This window comes from Glycine max, chromosome 4, assembly GCF_000004515.6.
Source record: "Glycine max cultivar Williams 82 chromosome 4, Glycine_max_v4.0, whole genome shotgun sequence".
Taxonomy (NCBI): domain Eukaryota; kingdom Viridiplantae; phylum Streptophyta; class Magnoliopsida; order Fabales; family Fabaceae; genus Glycine; species Glycine max.
Window position 1 is genome coordinate 9,799,792 of NC_016091.4, and position 21,458 is coordinate 9,821,249.

The following is a 21,458-nucleotide window of genomic DNA, read 5'->3' on the forward strand; positions in this document are numbered from 1 at the left end:
TTTTTTGATTTGTTGATTTTATATATAAGTAAAATGTGAGTAATGAATATAGATACCCATGGGTATCCAATGAATATAGAAATGAGAATTAAAATTATTATCAATATAAATATATGATCGAATATAGATATTTTTTTTGAAATATAGATATGAGAACGAGTAGTATAATACTCCATTTTCATATGCACATATGGTACTTGAAAGATTGAAATTATGAATTTCGCATATATTTCAATATTTGCAGATAAATCATGAGCTTCTTTAATTGCTAAGTTGAATTGAATGTACCGACATGTTTCCTACCCTAAAATTAAGCACGTATCACTTCTTACCTACTGTTTACATCTGCCTCATGGAAAGTAATCATTGAAACTTAGTTACCCAAGTTAACTATCAGTTTGCGTGATTTGCGAAACCGAAATGCTTGGAATTAAATATTGTTTTCTGCAAAGTGTAAATATAATATACTTTTTTTCTACCAATAATGACTACAAAAAGGTTACTTGCTATAATTATATACCACTACATTTTAATAAGGGACACTAGAAAGCAGTGCCGACTGCTTAATTAGATAAGGTAATGAAAAAGACTTTCATTAGATAAGGTATTTTAATTAATTAATCTAGCGTCGATGTGACATATTGCATATTGAGGCAACTTACCTAGTTTGGAGCGTATTGAATTAAGATATTGAAGATTTAAAAAGATTTTTTTTTATAAAAAAGTTGTGAGATTTTGAATTAAGACTTTTAAATAAAATAAATAAATTTTGTGATATTTAATTAAAATTATTAAAATTTTGTAAAGAGTATAACAAAATTTAAAACTTCGATTAAGATTTTTTATATTTTTTTATATTCAAAATATAAAGATTTTGATGCTTGTAAATAGAGCCCTCAGAACAACTACTTGAATCACAACGGGATAGACCTCACTAAATGACGTGGTTATCCTAACCACATGTAGGCATCTTATTGGACCACATCACAGAGGGTCTCAATACCCGTTGCAGAAAACGGGCACCATAGGAAGTGGCATTTTGGTTCTCACTCACTCACTAATTATGGCCATTTGTTATTAATTGCTTTATATAAAGCAATTATGGGGCGTGGGGCAGAGAATGTATTCGAGGGGTAATGGACTAATGGTAATGGCTGTTGAGTGTTATGTTGGGGGGGATTGATAGTGAAGGCAGTAATTTCATGTTGTGGTGTTGGGATAATTCTGTCTTCATATAGTTAATATAACATGATAAGGATCAGGGGAAACTGGTCCTGGGGGACCTTTGCAGGGGAGATGAATGCATATTATAATGTAATGTATGAACTTCTTTTAGGTACTTCTTGTACCATTTAATAAATTTTTTGCTGATAAAAAAAGATGTTATCTCCATTATACAAAACAAAAGATTTTTTTTTTTTGTTCCATACGAAATAAAGGTTTTTTTAATTTATTTGCCTGTGATCGTGAGAGAGTTGTTAGAATTAATGTCTCATGTGAGAGACATATGATTTAGTAGGGACTAATAAATAAATAATTAATGATTAAAGATTAAATTGTAATTGGGCTTAATAGGAGAAGTTTCTAGGTTAACTGCTACTTGATGGGATTAGTGGTTATAAAAGGGGCTTAATACCCACTAATGTGAAATAAGGTCCCTTTCCTGATCAGAAAGTGCTCTTTTCTCACCTATAGTCATCACGAACGGAGAGAGACAGAAAAGAAAGGCCAAAGAAAGTGAAATCTTATTTCTGTCCTCTTTCAAGAAGGAAATAAGTGCATCAGAGAGAAGTTCCTATAAAGAAAGGTATAAGTCTTCCTATGGAGAAAGGTATAAGTCTTTCTATGGAGAAAGGTACACAAAACATTATCGATTGTTTATTCATTGTTTGTGTGAATCATAAGTTTCAAGATCCTGTTATTTCTTATAATTGATAGTCTGGAAACCCCTTAAGAATTTTTACATGTGATATCAGAGTATATGTTATGAAATTTATGATTCTCCAAGAATGATTTAATTTTTCTATGAACCCTAATTATGAAATTTATGGATTTTATTTTCCACTGCATGTAAGGTTTTATTGGTAATATTATTACTATTAAATTCTGTTTTTGAGAAAGAAAGCAGAGTGATCTTTCCTGAACTTCCAATTCATGTCTTTTATTGGAATTAGAGATGAAAATTATATATAATAATAATAATAATAATAAATACCAATTACTTTTTGGAGAAAGCCATATACCATCTCGGTAACCGCAAGTTTCATGTTATGGAGAAATTATGGAGAAAGTGCTACGCTCCTTAATTCCAACTTTGAAAAGCTGCCCAGGTATCTTTATTGTGGGGAAGAATAAGAAATTTTGGAAATTGCTATTTGCAACCTTATGTTTGCTATTTCCAATCCCACTTATATTTTTTTGAAGAAAAAAAATTATTGTTGAACATGATTAAAGGATTGAAAGTTTATGTTTTGTAATTAAATTAATGTGAATGTTTTGAAATTATTGGTAGCATTAAATATATGTATATGCTACATATTTGCTTGAACGTGTTTGAATAAAAAAAAACACAAATAAATGCAAATATTATTTTATGGTCTGGAATAAAATTAATGGAATGACTATGAATTGTTAATAGCAATAAGTATGTGCAGACCATATATATTTGGTTGGAATTAAATGTATGTTGAATTTGTTAGTCACCAAAGTGACCAAATTTGTAAGGTTATTTAATTCCAACTTAATGATTATTTCAATTACTCATAGAATAATGGATGCTAAATTATATGATTATTGGTTTATGGGTAATTGAAATTCATTGTTATAAGGCATTTATGGATCGCCCAAAGGTTGATTAGTTGTTCTTATAATTAATGAATATAATTGTAGGCGATTTGTGTGTATCATTAATTTTATTTATATGCCCAAAGGAAATAGATAATGCTAATTGGTGCATATTTAATTGCCAAATAATGTTAAAATTTTATTAGCATCATTATGTTTGTATGTTGTGTATTGGTGTATCACCCAAAGGAGAACATCAATATACATTGACCGTTATCTGGATGAATCATATGTATGACATGTATTTTATGTCTCAAAACACTTATGTGAATTTTATTTTGTAATACATGTTTTGAATTCATTGGATTCTTATGTATCATTTGTGCCAATTTTAATAGGCTTAACTTCTCTGATAGAAATGAGCAAGTCCAATTTCACCTTGGTGTTTTGGATCATGATCTTGCTATGTTGGAAAAGAAGTTTGTTAATATTATTGATGCTAGTAGCAATGAAGAGAAATTCCATTATAAAACTTGGAAAAGATCTAACTGACTCAGCCTAATGTTGATGAGAATGACTGTTGCAGACAGTATTAAGACAACTCTCCCTAAAATCGAAAGTGTTAAAAAAAAAGGTTTATGGGATTAGTGAGAGAGTATTCTCAAACAGCTGATAAGTCTGTTGTTGGGACATTAATGAGTACATTGACCACCATGAAGTTTGATGGTTCGCGTACTATGTATGAACATGTCATTGAGATGATAAACATTACAGTAAGACTTAAGACCTTGGGAATATAATGGTTGTGAATGAGAACTTTCTTGTTCAGTTTATTCTAAACTCATTACTGTCTAAGTTTGGCCTATTCTAAATGAACTATAATACCATGAAAGATAAATGGAATGTGCATGAATTGCACAGTATGTTAGTTCAGGAAGAAATGAGGCTTAAGAATCAAGGAAGTCACTTAGTTCATTATGTTAGCCACCAAGGGAATCAAAGAGCTTGAAAAGAAATTTATGAAGAAGCATAATAAAGGCAAAGGGTCATTAAAGAACAATGACGACTCTTTGCAAATCCAGAAGAAAGGTATCAAAGGGCAATAATTGTCAATTTTGTGAAATTAAGACATTTCCAAAAGGATTGCCTAAAGTGTAAGTCTTGGTTCGAAAAGAATGGTGAGATTAATACTTATGTATGTTTTGAATCAAACTTAACTGTAGTTTCCCATGATACATGATGGATTAATTCTGGATGTATGACTCATGTTTCTAACATTATGCAGAGATTCCTTACAATCCAAACCATAAGCCCAAATGAGAAGTTCATTTTCATAGGGAATGAAGTGAAAGCTCCAGTGGAAATAGTTGAAACTTATTGTTTTAAAACGCAACACTGGACATCGTTTAGATTTACTGGAAACTCCTTATGTACCTAGTTTATCTAGGAATTTAGTTTCATTATCTAAACTTGATGTTACTGCATACTCTTTTAATTTTGGTAATGAATGTTTCAATTTATTTAAGCATAATCATCTCATTGGTACTGGTATTCTTGTGATGGTTTATATAAATTGAAATTAGACAGTTTGTATGCTGAAACTGTTTTAACTTTGCATCATAATGTTGGCACTAAACATAGTTTAGTGAATGAACGATCTACTTTCTTGTGGCATAAACGTTTAGGTCACATTTCTAGAGAAAGGATGGAAAAATTAATAAAGAATGAAATTCTTCCTAATCTAGATTTTACGGATCTAAATATTTGTGTGGATTGTATCAAGGGAAAACAAACAAAACACACAAAGAAAGGAGCCACAAGAAGCACTCAGCTTCTTGAAATTGTGCATACAGATATTTGTGGACCTTTTGATGTTAGTTCTTTCGGAAGGGAAAGATACTTTATCACCTTTATTGATGATTATTCACGTTATGGTTATGTCTACTCACTGCATGAGAAATCTCAGGCAGTGAATGCTTTGGAAATTTACTTGAATGAAGTAGAAAGACAATTAGACAGAAAGGTGAAAATTATTAGATCTGATAGAGGTGGTGAGTATTACGGAAGATATGATGAAACTGGGCAACACCCAGGTCCATTTGCTAAGCTCCTTCAGAAACGAGGCATTTGTGCGCAATACACAATGCCTGGTACGCCACAACAAAATGGTGTATCAGAAAGGCGTAACAGAACTTTAATGGATATTGTTAGGAGTATGTTAATCAATTCAACCTTGCCCGTATCTTTGTGGATGTATGCTTTGAAAACTGCCATGTATTTGTTAAATAGGGTTCCTAGTAAGGCAGTTCCAAAGACACCTTTTGAACTGTGGGCAAATAGGACACCTAGTATGAGGCACCTGCACGTTTGGGGTTGCCAGGCAGAAATAAGAATTTACAATCCGTAAGAAAGAAAATTGGATGCAAGAACAATCAGTGGATATTTCATTGGTTATCTAGAAAAGTCAAAGGGGTATATGTTTTATTGTCCTAATCATAATATGAGAATTGTCAAAACTGGAAATGCAAGGTTCATTAAAAACGGTGAAATCAGTGGGAGTACAGTTCCACAAGAAGTGGAAATTAAAGAAGTTAGAGTGCAAGTCCCTTTAGCTTTTGCCTCTAGCAGTAAGGTGATTACTACTTCAGTTATTGCTACAAACAGTAATTAAGAAGTACAACACAATGATGAGCCCATGATACATAATGAACCTATTATGGAGGAACCACAAGAAGTAGCATTAAGAAGGTCTCAAAGAGAAAAGGAGAGCAGCTATTTCGAATGACTATGTGGTATACTTACATGAAACAGAAACAAACTTAAGCATTAATGATAATGATCCAGTTTCATTTTCACAAGCTGTAAGTTGTGATAATTCTGAGAAGTGGTTAAATGCCATGAAAGAAGAGATAGATTCCATGGAACATAATCGTGTTTGGGACCTTGTAGAATTACCAAAGGGTTGTAAGAGAGTTGGTTGTAAGTGGGTCTTCAAGACTAAACGTGACTCTCATGGCAACCTTGAATGTTACAAGGCTAGACTTGTTGCTAAGGGATTTACTTAGAAAGATGAGATTGATTATAATGATACGTTTTCACCAGTCTCACGAAAGGATTCTTTCAGAATTATCATGGCATTAGTAGCCCATTATGACTTGGAGCTACATCAGATGGATGTGAAAACTGCATTTTTGAATGGAGATTTAGAGGAGGATGTTTATATGGACCAACCAATGGGATTCTCAGTTGAAGGGAAGGAACACATGGGGTGCAAATTAAAGAAATCAATATACGGTCTTAAGCAAGCTTCCCGCCAATGGTATTTGAAATTTAATGATACCATTATTTCCTTTAGATTTAAGGAAAATATTGTTTATCGGTGTATGTATCTGAAAGTCAGTGGGAGTAAGGTTATTTTCTAATTTTGTATATTGATGATATCTTGCTTGCAGCTAACGATCTTGGTCTTCTTTATGAGACTAAGAAATTTCTCTCTAGAAACTTTGAAGTGAAAGATATGGGTGAGGTAAGCTATGTGATAGGGATAAAAATATTCCATAATAGATCACAAGGATTGTTAGGCTTATCTCAGAAAGTATATATATCGATAAAGTGCTAGAGAGATTCAAGATGAAAAAGTGTTTAACATCGCCTATTCTAATTTAGAAATGAGACAGAGTTAGTCTCGCACAATGTCCTATAAATGATATGGAACAGAAACAAATGAAAGTAATTTTGTATGCATCAGTTGTTGTTGCATCTGAGAGCTGAATTTGTAGTATGTTTTGAGGCTACAATTCAGGCTAATTGGATGCGGAACTTTATTTCAGGGCTTGGAATTGTCGACAGTATTGCTAAGCCGCTGAAAATGTATTGTGATAACTCCGCAGCAATATTTTTGTAAGAACGACAAGTACTCTAAGGGTGCTAAGCATATGAAATTAAGGTACTTTGTCGTGAAGGAAGAAGTTCAGAAACAAAGAGTGTCAATAGAACATATTAGCACAAACCTTATGATAGTTGACCCTTTGAATAAGGGATTATTGCCCAAGACATTATAAAACATGTTGAAAGTATGGGCATCATTGTTATTGATGATCATTAAGTGTAATTTACCTTATGTAATTTTGCTGACACTCTGAGCTCAATTATGATATGTTTCTGATTGCCTGTTCTCTATGTTTGCATGCATGTTTGTGTTAGAGTAATGTTAACAGGTTTTGTCTTGAATGAAGACATTATGTTGGACCAATTATGCACTCCTAACTAATGGTCATATTAAGGAGAAGACTAATTTGTAGTACATGGAAGGGACTATGTCGATTAAATGATGTATAACCGCCATGACTCGAATTGGTTCATATTCTTAATCATAAAATTATGATGTACCCAATGTATAGAACAGTTTAGTCAATTTTTAATGCGCATTATGTTAGTTAATCTATTTATTTATTTAGTCCATAATGTTTATTAATGTCACATGAGCCAAGTGGGAGAATGTTAGAATTAATGTCTCATGTGAGAGGCATATGACTTTGTAGGGACTAATAAATAAATAATTAATGAGTAAGGACTAAATTGTAATTGGGCTTAATAGGAGAAGTTTCTAGGTTAACTGCTACTTGATGGGAGTAGTGGTTATAAAAGGGGCTTAATACCCACTAACGTGAAATAAGGTCCCCTTCCTGACCAAAAAGTGCTCTTTTCTCACCCATAGCCATCACGAACGGAGAGAGACAGAAAAGAAAGGCCAAAGGAAGTGAAATCTTATTTCTCTCCTCTTTCAAGGAAATCAAAGTGCACCAGAGAGAAGTTCCTATAAAGAAAGGTACAAGTCTTCCTATGGAGAAAGGTATAAGTCTTTCTATGGAGAAAGGTACACAAAACATTATCTATTGTTTATTCATTGTTTGTGAGAATCATAGGTTTCAAGATCCTGTTATTTCCTATAATTGATAGTCTAGGAAACCCCTTAAGAATTTTTACAAGAGTCACGAATCCAATTCCACAATATACGAGTGAGAACCAAAGCAATCGTGAGATGAGAGAGAAAGAGAACAGGTAATAGGTGATCATGGGAGGTGCTGCAATACATGAGCGTGAGCAAGAATGAGAGCCAATACGTACGAGAGGTGCGGGAGGCAGTCACATTGCAGATTTTCTAATTTTAAAATTAGTTTAATGTGACATTATTCTTAATTAATATTTGACACATGTCTGTTTTATTAGGTGTGCTTGCATGGGAGGTGTTACCTAGGTGTGAATATCTCTTCTTTTGAATGTTATTCTTAGCCTAAAAACTAAAACAACCAAATGGAGAAGTCATGACTCATCATTGGGCTCGATTGAAAGTCTTTTACCAAAATGAAGATGGGACATGTTAGGTGCACCCAGTAATATTGCTGGTGCATCCAGCAATTATGTGAATGAGCAAAATTATCCTTATTTAAAATTTTAAAAATGAAGCGCACCTAGTAGTCCACACCTTTTCGCCTTCTTGCTTTTCTTCTCTTCCTTCTTCCTCCGCACGTCTCTTTCCTCTGGCTGCCATTTCCGTTCATCTTCGAAGCTTCTTGTGGTGTCGTTGCTGCGTTTCTGCCTCAAGGTTAGTATCTCCCCTCCCTTCCCCTCCTAGGTTGTTTATTTAGTTTAGGAGAAGCTGGATTTAGGGTAGAAGACGAAGTGAACTCTAGGGTAGAAGACTTGCTTGGAACCTATAACGATTTGGTTGTTTGGAACAAGTTCTTCTGGATGGTTCTCCGGAAGAACTTCTTCCGTAAGAAGAAACTAAACATTCCGAAAGAAGTTCTTCCGGAAATGTTTTTGGAAGAACCTTCTTCCGAATGAACAAAATGTTCTACCGAAAGAAGGTTCTCCCGGAAACAGGATTTTTTTTTAAATTAGTTTTTTTTTAAATTTTTTTAATGAATGAAGTTGTTATTAATTTTAAAATTAAGTTGTGTATGTTTAATGATAGAAATATTTATGCTTGCATGGTGGTATGTAAAAAATTACTTAAATATTATATATTAGGTTAAATTTTTGTTTATTATATATATTTTTTATATTTTTGTTTAGTGGTTGAGTGTGTAGGGTTTAGTTTAGGGTAGTCAACAATGCTTAGGGTAGTGTGATTAGGGTTTATAACGTAAGGCTGAAGATTTATGTAAATATATGTAGGTTTTTAATTATATGAATAGTTTATTTGACCCAAAAAAATACGTGTTCTTCATGATTTGCAGATCATGGTTAGAACACGAGGTTTAGGTCGTGCTTTAGCGAGGGTTATAGGGCGAGGTAGACAGGATGAGCATGATGTTCCCCGAAGGCGTAGGCCTACTGCATCAACCCGTAGGCAACGGGTACATATTGCGGTTGATGAGGGTGTTCCTCAGGTGACTGAGGATGTTCCTCATATGGCGGAGGATGTTCCTCAGATGACTGAGGATGTCCCTCATATGGCTGACGATTTTCCTCAGATGAGTGAAGATGCGCCTCAGATGACTGCGGGCGTAGATGCGACTATTGCAGAGGACTTAGGTCGTGATGGTGCTGAGGGGTCATATGCTGATGAGGGATTCCCTGGTGGGCCCCGTGACCCATCAGTTCTGACTTCATTTGTGGAGCATGTCGCACATGCCATTTGGACTGGACATGTATTATAATTTGTTAATTTTTTTCTTCTTGATTTGTTTGTCATTAAATTTTTTTGATATTTGTGTATTTGGAATGATTTGTACTTCAATTCAGGAGCGTTCTGAGCTGAAGTTGGTGTCGCACGGGAGGAAGGTGACGCTAATTGGGAGGCCAGTGCCTGAGATTGAAGGGCTGGTTGCCACCACAGGATTAAGTCCATTGATCGGGTGTTCAGTTGTAACCGGCGATCCTGGACTTATATCCGCATTTGTGGAAAGGTGGCATAGGGAGACCAACATCTTCCACCTTCCAGTAGGAGAGTTGAAGATCACACTAGATGATGTGTCCTCACTCTTCCATCTCCCTATCAGTGGCGCCTTCCACAGCTTCGAGGCTCTTTCCGTGGACGAGGCGGTATTTTTGTTGATGGAGTTGCTTGAGGTGTCCGGTGAAGAGGCTAGAGCCGAGATAGTACGAGCGCGCGGGGCATATGTATGCCTCTCATGGGTTCGGGAGATCTATGAGATGAGATGCCAGACACGACGATGGATTGTAGCAGCTCGTGCTTATCTCCTGCACCTGGTCGGTTGCATTATTTTTTCTAACAAGAGTGCAACATATGTTCATGTGGTGCATCTAGAGGCTTTTCGCGACCTGAGTCAGAGTGGGGGCTATGCCTGGGGAGTTGCAGCCCTGGTTCATATGTATGACCAGTTAGATGAAGCTTCTAGGACCACGACATGGCAGATTGGGGGGGTACCTTACTTTATTATAGGTAAATTTTGTGTTCGTAATATGTTACATTGGATTATGATGTAAACGTGTTTTTATGTTATGGTAACCTAATTTTTTTTGTAGTGCTGGATCTATGAGCACTTTCCGAGTGTGCATCAATGTGTCACCGATGATGCGTACGAGGAAACGTCCCCTCGTGCCTCCCGGTGGCTGACGGCGAAGGCTCATATGAAGGAAATTACAGGAGCATCGTACCGGGCAAGTTGTGATGCTTTGACGGTCACAAACGTGTGCTAGTTGCCTTACAGTGACCATCGAGGGGTTAGGGGGTTTGAGCTGATTTCATCGTTCCAGGGTCAGCTGAGATGGGGTCCTATGGTGGTCACAATTCGATCGGAGAGGGTGCTACGCCAGTTTGGGTACATTCAGAGCATCCCTCTGCCGTCTGTTAGCGCTTCGTTGTCATATGATGATATAGATGACAGATGACAGGTGGATGCATTTCTCGGACTACGTAGTAGCTGTGGGTGAGCTTTGTGTAGTGCCTGGGCAGGTATCTGCGGATTACATGGAGTGGTTTTTCCAGATATCTCACCCATTCATGATGCCGACCTAGGCAGGTGACCAACCCAGACATGCACCTGCCCCAGACCATGAGGACTACATGTAGCCAGACATCCCACAGGTTCCAGTGGCATTTGACCCCCCTCGACATGCAGTGGTAAGATTATTTGCGCGTTTAATGTTTGATGAATAGTTATTTATTTTAAATTTTGTAATAAATATTTTTTATGACTGTCACAGGATGATTACGAAGGCTATGAGGTGATTACAGAAAGGTTGGAGTGTGTGCTCAACCTTAGGACGGTCATTGTAGGGATAGAGTTACATGATATCATGCAAGATTGCCTGAGGATCGCTAGGGGGGTGCCAGTGCAGATGGAAGTGTTAGGGCTCGACAAAGACGACGCACAGAGCATTGATGATGTTTTTTTATGTTTTGTAGTTGACATCATTTTTTGTATTTGTTACACTTTTTGTTTAATATAGTTTACTTTTTGTGCACTCTATATGACACACCGATTCCGATTCCGATTAACTGACGTTCTGATTCTGATTCCGAAAATCATGAATTTCCTTTATAAGAATGACATTAAAATTATAAATTTTTAAAAATAAGATAACTAAATGTTTATGTTTTAAAATAAGAAGATCAAAATTAAAAAAAAAGGATTTGGAGCCTTCAAACATGTTCAACTACCCATGTTCGGGGGTTTTTTAAAATTATGCGCGAGTCGCCTATGACATTCGTAGGGTGCTATTTTTCATGTTTGGACATCAAAGAATCCAAAAAAAATAATATCATAAGCCGATTCCACCGAATAACACCTCAAAAAACAAGCGCAAAATTAAAAAAAAAGGATTTGGACCCTTCAAACATGTTCAAGTACCCATGTTCGGGGGTTTTTTAAAATTATGCGCGAGTCACCTAAGACATTCGTGGAGCACTGTTTTCATGTTTGGACGTCAAAGAAGCCAAAAAAAATAATATCGTCATCCGGTTCCACCGAACAACACCTCAAAAAACAAGCACGAAATTTTAAAAAAATAGGATTTGGAGCCTTTAAACATGTTCAAGTACCCATGTTCGGGGTTTTTTTTTTTAAAATTATGTGCGAGTCGCCTAAAAGATTCTTGGGGTGCTGTTTTTCATGTTTGGACGTCAAAGAAGCCAAAAAAAATAATATCGTAAGCCGGTTCCACCGAATAACACCTCAAAAAACAAGCACGAAATTAAAAAAAAAATAGGATTTGGACCCTTCAAACATGTTCAAGTACCCATGTTCGGGGTTTTTTTTAAATTATGTGCGAGTCGCCTAAGACATTCGTGGGGCACTGTTTTTCATGTTTGAACGTCAAAGAAGCCAAAAAAAAAATAATATCGTCATCCGGTTCCACCGAATAACACCTCAAAAAACAAGCACGAAATTTAAAAAAAAAAAAAGGATTTGGAGCCTTTAAACATGTTCAAGTACCCATGTTCAGAGTTTTTTTTTAAAATTATGTGCGAGTCGCCTAAGACATTCTTGGGGTGCTGTTTTTCATGTTTGGACATCAAAGAAGCAAAAAAAAAATAATATTGTAAGCCGGTTCCACCGAATAACACCTCAAAAAACAAGCACGAAATTAAAAAAAAAATAGGATTTGGACCCTTCAAACATGTTCAAGTACCCATGTTCGGGAGTTTTTTAAAATTATGCGCGAGTCGCCTAACACATTCGTGGGGTGTTGTTTTTTTTTGGACGTCAAAGAAGCAAAAACAAATAATATCGTCAACCGGTTCCACCGAATAATACCTCAAAAAACAAGCACAATATTTTTAAAAAAATAGGATTTGGAGTCTTCAAACATGTTCAAGTACCCATGTTCGGGGGTTTTTTAAAATTATGCGCGAGTAGCCTAAGACATTCGTGGGATGCTGTTTTCATGTTTGGATGTCAAAGAAGCAAAAAAAATAATATCATAAGCCGGTTCCACCGAATAACACCTCAAAAAATAAGCACGAAATTAAAAAAATAGGATTTCCACCCTTCAAAGTATGCCTAGGGTGAAGGTGGAACAATAAAAATAAATTATATTTAGATCATTCAAACAACACATTCAATTTTATTATGGAATTCAAACACATTATAAACAAACAGATAAAAGTTACATGAAAAACAAAAAAAAGAAACGTTGCATTCAGTCGTTTAGCGACGTGGCATCCACATCGTCTTCGAATTCCATACCATGTTTAGTAAAAACAACTAAAATTTCTATTGGCCCATATTTTTTCCAGTAGTTAGACTTTACTAATACCTTCAACACTTCATCGTTGGTTTTCAACTCATTAATTTCATATTTTATAACTTTATCTGAATACTCAAAACATCCTGGTTGCCGAAAAAACAATCGTCTTACCGCTTGTGATTCGTGAATTCCATGAGAGGGAATCCCTTTAGGTGCAACTTGCTTTATCAAATCCTTTAGTTCATCGAGGGTACATCCTGAAGGAATTTCAAATTTCTTTGGATTTTTTCCTGTGAACGCACATCCTACAAATGTGTTCTGGGGTGGCATGTCCCATCTCCCGTTGTAATACATGAGCGCGTCATGAGTAGGGGTCGTAGTGCGTTCAAGTAAGTTTATTACTTCATCTGGTGTTCTTCCAACGGTGCATAATAACTCAATCGGACTAACACACGAAAACTGATCATCACACATTAACATTGTGTTGACATCATCATCATTTATCAATTGCATACATTGAAAGCGAATTTGGTTACCTGTATGGGTGAATGGCTGGAGGTAGTGAATTTCATCCAAAAATTGTTTGTCGGTTAGCTGAAGGGTATTGTGTATTCTGGTTTTTAGGCTTGCAAAATCACAGCTGTTTGGTACTCGAATGGGCACCGAAGTGGAATTTTGGAAGTAAACCCCACTATCATTGTGAATAATCGATCCATTTGGAAAAATGAAACCCAACTTGAGTTGACAATCGTCTGACTGCTAGTTTCTCCTAAAAATGTCATACTTTGTGTATCAATTGGGAAAGTATGTGAAAGCAAGATAATGTGTGATTTATTAGCATTTGCCGTGTCTCATATATATACATGGTTCTCACTGACAGATTGCTTCACTTTTTTTTTACAAAAGAACACGCGTGAACATGTTTCGTGTTTATGTTTCCTACTAAACCAATGTCGTGCATCAGAATGTGTTGTCAAGTCAGTCAATGTCGTGTCACGCTCAAACTTTAATATGCATGCATATCATTATGTATTGTCAATTATGACAACAATGTATCCTACATGCGTAATTGATTTTGGTTGTACCAACTAATTTTTTTCTTAACACAACGAGTACTTAATAATTATCCTTTAATGGCTTACAACAAATTATATCGCATAATGAATACAATTAGATAAACAATGCATGTTCAGTCTTCATTTAGGTTGACATAGTCTCTTTTGAATGACATCAAGCTTGTGTACTGTTGCATTCTACTAATATATGGAGTTGGTCACTGCTTTGCTTGAGAATAACAATTGGTTGACCACAACAACACTAAGGTGGTAAAGGACAATGGTCTTTCAAATAAACCTGTTGTGCATGAGCAAACATTATTAACTCAAATGAACCAGGGAAGTGATTGCATAATTCTTAGACTAGCTACCTTCAATGTACCTGAACAAAATGATTTCCAAACACGTGACCGACACATATCATGCGGTGCACAGAAGAATCGAGTGGTGGTTGACTTCTAAGAGGAAAAATGTCATGCTTTGTTGTCAGGACAACAACACAAGGATTACGTTATACCGTGATGCAATGACATATCTCATCTTCGTTATATCCATCCACTTGTCCATACTAACCTGAATCAAGCAAACAGACACATCTAAGTTATTTAAAGTTTGTTCTTAAAAAAAATCTAAAAACATACCTTGTAAAACCCATCAACAAGTAGGGACAACCTTAATTGTTTAAATCTCTCTGTGCCACCGAAGAGGTTGGTGTAGTCATGTGACCATCTGCCAAGTTCTTTAATCAATTCGTTGCGCACCAACGGCCAAGAATCTTCCCCCATACCTAATAAAGCGACAATGGACCGATATCCACAGTTACCGTCCGCTTTCACATCCACAACGTTGTGAATGAAACCCTGTATAAATGGTGCAAATTGATCCAACATGGGGATGATCCTTGTTGGCTTCAGCAATTCAGAAGATGATGCACTATGTTTCACTGAAAAGTTGCTGCTTTGAACAGAATGAAAAGAATCAACATACTCCCAGTAAGATGGATCATGCTTTGTGGATCTTTGACTTTTTTTCATCGGTTTCTTCGATGCACCTTTAGTGTTGACCTTTGACGGAGGAGGCCACATAGAGTTATGATCAGGGTATGCAATATCTCGAAGTTTACTCTTGAGAGTTAGTTTTCCACACACATCAAGTTCCTCAAATCTTTTAGATATGGTCTCAATCTCTTCCTTGATGCTGACTTCGACCTCACATAACCCTTGGTATGAAAAGCAAAGTCTCCTCCAGAACATATGGACTGAATACACTGAGATGCTGCCAGCAGTATACCTAGAAAGCTTACATGTACAAGGAAGACCGAACATGCTTCTCATAACACAACCACAAGAAGAGGGATCATTGCCGAGATAACGTAGACGCTCAACCTCGGCAGCAATCTCATTTAAAGCGTTCCTTGAAACCATTCCAACAAGCCTCTTGTATAAGCTTTTTTAAATACATGTCCAACCACATGCGTACTGGTTTCAAAGGATGCTTTAATTTCAACATGTTGCAGCGTGATCATGTTGTTCATGGCATCCCAAACACTACACAGGTCTCCAAGGCTATTTTGTAATACTCTTTTTAGAGAGTAATGAGCTGATTCAACCCTACATTTAAAATACACAACAAACATGAAAAATATACAACAATTAAATACCATTTATTAATAATCCTTACTAGAAAAAAAATAAAATTTTAATACCTATTTGTTTTTGTGTTGCCTATGTGCATGACCTTATTCGTCCAGGCTGTAATAAATTTTTCCTTGTGGGGAATAATCCATGTGACGTTAACATAGTCAAAGAACATTGGCCTAGGTGAAAAAGCAATTTGAAACTTCTGAAGGGACTCAACGAATTGTTGTTCGGACGGACAATCAACCAAAGTACCCCAGTTATCCATCACATAGTCCCAGACATATTTTTGATCGATTAAAGATTTGCACTTCGCCTTGACATTCTTATTGATGTGAAACCTGCACAACAAGTTTGTACACTCCGGGAACACAGTTTTCACTGCATTCATTAGTCCTAGGTCTCTATCAGTGACAATAACAATAGGGAGACAATCGTTTCTTAAAAATAGACCTCAAAACCGTTCCAAAGCCCACACAATATTATTAACACGCTCACCCTCCAGATATGCAAACCCAGCAGAGAATGTCATCGCCGTTGGTGTCACCCCAACAAAGTCAAGTAGTGGGAGTCTGTACCTGTTTGTTTTGTAGGTACTATCTATAAAAAAACACCAGATGACATGCATTACATAACTTTACTGTATCTGGGTGACACCAAAACAGATCATGCACCACAACTTCATCCTTCAATCTATGCCAATGAATGTATTGATAACATTCGAGAAGCTTCATCAGATGTTGCATTTTGGTATCAGCTCCTCTTATTGAAGAACGATATGCACTTCTTGCATTGTAAATTTGCTTGATCGTGGTGCAACTGTTGGCATTGTGCTCCTTCAACGTTAGCAAGATGTTTTTTGGTTTCATCATCGACTTTGTCATATCAGCAATAATTTTCTTTTCATCCTTAGTCAATCGCCCAATGTATGGATGTCCAACTAAGGACTTGGCCAATTCATGATTGTGAATCTCACAGATCAACTTCACCATCCAACATTCCCCTCCATGCACTGGTTTCCCACGAAGCTTGAAGGGACAACCACATTTCCTACTCCTAGTGTCTCTTCTAACGAATTCTTTATTCCTACACTTGTACAGACCACTCCTTTCACACCCAATTAACACAAATGAACTTCTTCCTCTGCTACTAGTATCTGTGTTAGATCTCATAATCACTGCAATAAATCCATTTTCATGGGCAACTGTTCGAGCCCACAGCAAAACATCATCTCGAGTAACAAATACCTACAACGCAACTTCGACATATTAATTTTTATATGAAACATACATTCAACCAAATGACTCAAACTAATGAACATGATTACCTGACAGGTATTAAAAACATTCGAACAATCATGTGGTTCATTCACACCACATTCTTCTTCAATATCATAATCCATATAAACTTCTTGTTACATCGAATAGTCATACGTCCATTGATCTTCGTCCATCTTAACGACATATTATTAAATTATGCATCATACACAAGTAATACAAAAGTTAAAACTAAATTAAAACTAAATTATTTACTTAAACTAAAGTTAACACTATAACTAACAACTAATAAAACATTTTACTACTACAACAAAATACAATTATTTTACCTAAATCATTTAATAATATACCTAAATAAACCAAATATCCACAATTTCAAAAATATGAAATACAAATATTATAAATTATAATATTCATATATATTAATTTTTCACAAATTTAAAAACACAATTCCAAAAAAATTAAAAAAATACAGTTTCCGGAAAAAATTCTGCTGGAAGAAGCAGTGTGCACTACTGGAAGAAACTCTTCTGGAAACTTCTTCCGGAAGCTGGTACACCTTATTACGGAAGAACTTCTTCCAGAATAAGTAGCATCACCTTTCAGAAGAACTTCTTCCGGAAGAAGTTTTTACTGGATAACCTTCCTCAACATTTTACTGCTTCTGTAACAGATGAACACAAAAAAAAACCAAAAAAGACCATAAAATGCATACCTTCGACAGAATAAGAAGAACAACTACGATAGAAACCACCAATATTTAACCTTCACCGAATGACTACTTCCAACAAACTTGCAAAAACCACCAAAACTTGCAAAAACCACCCCGCACACAGGACGAAAGTGAAAGTGAAACAAAGAAAACGTAAAACCGGAAGCAGACACAGTAAATTTAAAGAAAAACAAGATAGGGGCAAAATTGTTATTAAATATTTTTTTTTTAATTTGGGTTATTATTATAAAATTTAATGCATATTTAATTCACATTGTTATAAAATAAATAATATATGGATTACATATAAAATGTTGTGATAGTAAATACTTTTTAGTTTTTAAAAAATATACAGATTACATAATTTGTATGATTTAAATTAAATTCAATTATCACAAAATTTATTATTCAAATTTACATTCTCATTAAATATGCATTAGAAATGTTAGTGATAATTATGTATAGTAATAATTTATGTATACTAATATTATTTATTTTATAACGTAATTGATTTATTAGCTTATTTGGTTAGAACATTGTAATAATAACCCCAAAATCTTGGGTTCGAGCCTTGGCCTTTAATTTTTTTTAGAAAAATTTTCCAATAAAAAACACACCTTCCTTCTTCATCCGAAAGAACTTTCTTCTGCATGAACTTCCGATAAACAGATTGGCACAAGGGCAATTTTTCCCATTCAAAAAATTGCTCGGTGCACCAGCAATGTTGCTGGGTGCACCTAGCATGTCCCTTTGAAGGATTATTCTTCCAGCACTCAATAAATTTCTTCTAGATCTAATATATTTTGAAAATTCTAATTTTATCATTTTTTATTTCTTCTTTTGTAAGACCAATTCATATAGTATAACCCATAATTAATGGCCCATGTAAGACTCAAATCTATGATTTTTAGGTTATTAATACGACACTCTAACCAACTGAGTTAATAGGTCAATTATGTTAAAAAAGAATTAACATCGATGTATATATAACATTAAAATTTACAATGTATATTTAATATACATATAATTTTACATAATAAATTTTATAACAATTAATTTTGATCTAATAATGTATTTTTTTACATATATAATTTTTTTAAAATCTATATGTAAACTTATATTTAAAATTTATATATGTAAAAAATATTATTAAATCAAAATTAGTTGTTACAAAATTTATTATGCAAATTTATAATGTGTGTATATATATATATATATAAATGTTAATTATTTTTTAACATAATTAGCTTATTAGTTCAGTTGGTTAGAGTGTTGTACTAATAATGCGAAAGTCACATGTTTGAGACCTACATGAGCCATTTATTTTAAATTATTTCGTAAAATATATTTTTAATATAATATGAGGCTTACGGATTTTCAATCCCATAGAAGAAAATCCCATACTTGAAACTAGTCTAATTAAAATTAGGCATGAACCTTTCTCTAAGTTCAGATAGAATGAGCAATCTTTAATTATTTTATATATTTTAAAATAAATCTTATATTAAATTATTAATTACGTTTTAATGTAAATAATATAAACAAATGAAGAAATAGCCAAGATCTCAATAATAAAATAATTAAAGATTGCTCTCAAAAATAATTATTTAATATATTTTAAAATCCCATACTCTAGAGAAGCTCTCAAAAGAGCTTATGGCTTGTATGCAAACAGACATCTTTATGTGTCTTTTCCATAAGAACTTTTGAAGAGGGAAAGTGTAGTTTACCAAAAAGGAAAGACTACTTCCAGAATTTAGTTACGCTATTGTAATTTACATGGATTTCAATGACTTTGTTTTTAAAATTTGTTGGGATGGACGATTTGGAATGTAGTTCTTATTTGATGTACCATGCTAAATCAGCAGTGTTGCAGAAGAAAATACCCATGTCTCAAATAGATGTGCCCTTCACAATCTGTTTTCTATTAGAATGAGGCTAAGCCTATTTGATGGAAGAGAAGTGATGGCTTACAACAATTTATATAACATGTTTTGTGTCTATCTCTCTTCTCTTTCCTTTCATTTATTATATTTTAAATTCAAATTTATCTTTCTTTTTCCTCTTCTAGTTGTATATTTTGTATACGATTATAAAAACTTCGTACCCCATTGCCCAGAGGCTCTTCGCTATGCGAAGGTATGGGGGAGTGATATTGTACGCAGCCTTACCCTTGCATATGCAAAGAGGCTGTTTCCGGATTCGAACCCATGACCAACAAGTCACCAAGGCACAACTTTACCGCTGCACCAGGGCTCGCCCTCATTTTGCATACGATTATAATTTCTCTTAATGGAAATCCAACCAGACTCCCAATTGTTCCAAAGAGCACCAATATCTGGTTCTTGAAGCTGCAAGAAATGACATAGTCCTCTTAAAAAACTCTCCCACTTCCATAAACAAGCCCTAGTATTTCCCGGCAGTGATATGTCCCAATGCCAATGCTTCTCCCACTAACTCTTCTAGGAAACTATGCTGGCCCTCCTTGCAAATACGTGACAATATTGCAAGGCTTTCAACACTATGTTAAGAACGTTGTTTATCATCCCGAAGTGTTCTTTGGCTCAAATAGATCAGGCAGTGGAAGTTGCAAAGAAACTGGAATATGTAGTGCTGGTTATGGGATTGGATCAAAGTGAAGAGAGGGAAGAACGTGACTGCGTTCATCTTGACTTGTTGGCCAAGCAACTTGAACTCATCAACAGCATTGCTGAAGCTTATAAGAAACCAATTATTTTGGTGCTCCTTAGTGGTGGGCCTATAGATACCAGTTCAGCCAAGTATGACTATAAAATTGGAGGCATCCTCTGGGCTAGTTACCCCTTGAACTTGGAGGCATTGCACTCTCACAGATTATCTTTGGTGACCATAACCCAAGTCATTTTTCTTTTGTATTTTATGAATAAATGTCCTTGATATTGTATTAGTTTTTAACTTTAATTAGTCTCTGACTTTACAAAACCTTTAATTTTTATCAAAACATCATTCACTTTAGGTCTAAAGTATATTTTGCAACATTTTACATGGATTAAAGTGACTAAACACTTGTAATCTCAAGGAGTGAAGTGGAGATTTACTAGTATTATATTGATCAAGTAATGAACAAAGAAACAAAATGGCCTAATAGTTCATAAGTTTACAAGATTATTACTGAAATGGTGTGTGTTGTCTATCATGAATACAATGCAGATGGAAGACTACCAATTACTTGGTACCCAAAAGATATTACATCAAAGTACCAATGACTGACATGTGAGCTCATCATTCAATCGACTATCCTGGGAGAAGTTAACGGTTTTACAAGGGTCCAAAGGTCTATGAATTTGGCTATGGACTAAGCTACTCAAAAGTATTGATATGAGTTCGTTTCTGTTACACATGACAAGCTTCACTTCAACCAATCATCCACTCATTTGATGGTTGAAAATTTGGAAACCATCAGGTACAAACTAGTTTCAGAGTAGGGTGAACAAACCTGCCAAAGCATGTCACTCTCACTCAGAGTGAGAGTTCAAAATCATGAAAGCTATTGTAAAATAAGCATAACTCAAAATTAAGGGAGATGAATATATACTTTTTTATTGAATGATCATGTGTTTAAATACATATTTGTTGTAACAGAAAGAAGTAATAATAACTGACTTCCTAAATAATAACCAACCACTAGCATAACAATAACAAACCATTAACATAACAATAACAAACCACTAACATAACAACTACTAAGTAACAGAAAATAAAACAACTAATCCTAAAAACTCGGTCAAAAAATTAATAGAAAATAACAAATTAACAAGCAACTACTAATACACGTTCAACACTCCTCCTTGTA

General features: G+C 34.9%; 1 non-coding gene across 1 annotated transcript; it reads right to left on the minus strand.

The window, feature by feature from the left end:
* Window positions 1-19,253: 19,253 nt before the first annotated feature.
* Window positions 19,254-19,384, minus strand: MIR5775 (microRNA MIR5775). The gene has a single exon (NR_126633.1). It is a non-coding gene; the product is annotated as a microRNA MIR5775 (primary transcript).
* Between the last annotated feature and the right edge of the window lie 2,074 nt (window positions 19,385-21,458).